Here is a 3738-nt window from a genome sequence, read left to right as displayed (position 1 = left end):
TAAACTCTTCTCGTCACATTCAAACAATCTGAACGCATCTTGCAGTCACATCATACTCACCATATAATCATTCTACCGCTCATCGAGCCATAAATTCCACTCATAGGAACACTACCGGACGTATAAGTCCAAAAGCATGTGCTCACACAATCAAAATTTCCGTCCTCAAGCTACAGTCAAAACCTGGCCCCATGTCCTCCAGACTGGCCCATCATCAAAACACAATATACACATCTCGAACCTCGTTCATAGAATCATAAGACGGCGATGTACAATTGATACTGAGCGCTCGCATGAGCATACGAATGTGTGGAAGGAATTCAGAGAGTTTCGCTTCAAGCTAAATTAATATCGCACGATAAGGAAAGAAAGATGTGAAGTATATCCTAAATGTCCAGTAGCCTTTCAAAGAAAGGTATGGACGTCATCATACCGATCCGCAAGACTCTACTAGACACTTGCTCATGACTTGTAGAACCTATGAACCTAGAGCTCTGATACCACTTTGTCACGACCCAAAATCTGACTAGTCGTGATAGCACCTAACCCAACCCACTAGGTAAGCCGATTAACCACTAACCAATTCCAATAACAATTAATAAAGAAATTAAGTAAATAAATATCTGAATCTAATACATTCCCCAAGAACTGGTAATATAAATCACGAGCTTCTAAGAATAGAACTTGCAAAGCTGAAATAAAATAAATACATCATCTGTTTGAAACGTACATAAATAGAGTTTTATAGACCTAAAGCTACCACGAACAAGGGGCAGCTACAACCGGGACGCAGGTACATCTTCAATCTAGCTCCCATCGAACACAGCAACATCAGCAACCAACACCTGCACGCAAGGTGCAGAAGTGTAGTATGAGTACAACCGACCCCATGTACTCAATAAGTAACAAACCTAACCTTGGGTTAAAAGTAGTGACGAGCTAACAACAAGTTCGGGTACAATACCAATATTCCACCACACCTATTAAACAAAGGGGATCCGTAGGGTGGGCTCACTCACATACTGGATAGGTGACTCGAAATTATAGTGCTAGTTCCGTTCTGTGGCGAGTTCATCCACCACCTCCGGGTCTGAGCTCTGCTCGAGTGTAGTCAGCCAGCGTCATCGAATGGGTCAGTCTTTTAGTTCTCCCAGATTAGAATATCAAAGGAGGACGTTGTAGATGCCCGGGGCGGACACGACAACCTTAAGATACTTCTTAGCAGAGAGTGCATCCTTCTTAACCAAAAGATTAATAAACACATAGTACAATAACAAAAGGGTATCTCTGAAATAAAAGGCTCAGTTCGTTTATAGTTCCAAAAAAATAGGAATTTCTTTTCAAGTATCTCGTGAAAACCCAAATCTTTTACTGAAAAAGCCAAAGTACGAATAAGTTTGAAAACTGTGGTTTTTTCCAAAACGCCTTTCAACAAATAGTAAGATGTTTCATTTTCAGATAGCATGAGGAAAGTACTTTTCTATGCAAAAGTACTTTTCTATGCCTACATGTCAAGATATAGGTAAAATCATAAATGTCCCCAAAACCGGGTAGCAGAAGGAAATGCATCTCTATGCATGTATCTCAAGTATATATGTCAAATGCAATGCACCTCAATGATGAGCTCATGTACTCACACTCTCAGAGTACTCAATCTCATTGTCTCACATTCTCTCTCACTATGCTCAATGCTCAACACACTCAATCACTCAGTGTTGTACAATACCTGCTGCGGCGTGCAACCCGATCCATATATGACCATAAGGCCCGTTGCGGCGTGCAACCCGATCCACATATATATAGTCGACTGCGCTCACTGGGGGTGTACAGACTCCGGAGGGGCTCCTATAGCCCAAGCACTTTAATCCGCATGGACAACTCATGTACTGCACGTACAACTCACGTGCCATAATATCAGTATCTGGATCCGCACAGATAACTCATGTGATGCATGGATAACTCACGTGCTATAGTACCAGTATCTGGATCCGCACGGACAACTCACGTGCTATAGTATCAATATCATCACAACAGGCCCCCGACCTCACTCAGTCATCAATCTCTCCACTCTCACTCACGGGCTCACGATGTCATGAAACTAGCCCGACAACAATGATGTGATGTATCAATAAATAACAACTGAGATTGAGATATGATATGAATGCATGAATATGACTGAGTACGAAATATCAATGAAATCAGTGAAATGACAGCAAGAAACGACCATTATGGGTCCTAGCAATATTGTCATAAAGCCTATCATGATATCTAGCATAATTGACAGCTCAATACTTTATCACATGGTGAAAACACGGACATCAACAAAGTAGGACCACTATATAGTGCCATAGAAGTAACAGAGTCCCAATTAACTTGGTGCACGCCCACACGCCCGTCACCTAGCATGTGTGTCCCTCAATATCGATCACATAACACGTATTACGGGGTTTCATACCCTTAGCACTAAGATTAGAAGAGTTACTTACCTCGAACAAGCCAATTCCAACATCGATCAAGCCAAGCGATGCTCCAAAATGCCATCCCGCGCGTTCCGACCTCCAAATGGCTTGAAACTAATAAAAAATAACTCAAATACATCAAACAATGCTAAAAGAACCAATTTCGATTGAAAAGGATCAAATCTTGAATCGAAAGCCCAAAATAGGCCAAAAGCCCAACCCGGTCCCACACCTTAGAACCCAACAAAATTTATAAAATCTAACAACCCATTCAATTATGAGTCCAACCATACTAGTTTCACTCGAATCCGACTCCAATTCGATGTTCAAAACTCACAAATTCACATTATGAAACTTTAGGCCAAAAGCCCCCAATTTCTCTTAAAAATTCACAATCCAATTACCACAAACGAAGATAGATTAATGAAATATAACCAAAACCGAGTAGAGCACACTTACCCCAATTCTTTTGATGAAATTTGCTCCAAATATCGCCTCAATCCGAGTCCCACATCTCAAAATATGAAGAAAGAACCCAAACCTCGATTTATAGCTTCTGCCAGCATTTTCGCACCTACGGCACATTAGCCGCTTCTGCGGCGTCGCTTCTGCGACATAACCTCCGCTTCTATGGAATCAGCCGAGGACTCAACCCTAGCTCCTGCAGACAACATATCCGCTTCTACGACATTGCAGGTGCGAGCCACCATTCGCACCTGCGAAATACCTCACTCCTGCGCATCCGCATATGCGCCCAAATATCCACTTCTGCAATCTTCCTCACCCAGCACTATTTCCGCTCCTATGACCCCTTCTTCGCTTCTGCGACCATCGCACATGCACAAACCAACCACATGTGTGGTCAAACTAGAACCAGCAATGGCAACATGAAGTAAAATGATCCGAACCTCGTCCAAAACTCATTCGAGCCACTCGGGACCCCGTCCAAATATACCAACAAGTCCAATAACATAACAAGGACCTACTCGGGGGCCTCAAATCACGCATAACAATATTGAAATGATGAATCGCACCTCAAAATCAAAATCTATGAACTTTGAACTTTCAAATTCAATAACTCGTGCCGAAACATAGAAAATCAATCTGGAATGACTTCAAATTTTGCGCACAAGTCCCAAATAACATAACAAAGCTATTTCAATTCCCGGAATCACAATCCGAATCTGATATCAAAAGTTCACTCCCGGTCAAACTTTCCAAAATTTCAACTTTTGCCATTTCGAGCCAAATTCAACTACGAACCTCCGAATCACAATCC

This window comes from Nicotiana tabacum, chromosome 4 (genome assembly GCF_000715075.1).
Source record: "Nicotiana tabacum cultivar K326 chromosome 4, ASM71507v2, whole genome shotgun sequence".
Classification (NCBI taxonomy): domain Eukaryota; kingdom Viridiplantae; phylum Streptophyta; class Magnoliopsida; order Solanales; family Solanaceae; genus Nicotiana; species Nicotiana tabacum.
This window is presented reverse-complemented; position numbering follows the sequence as displayed.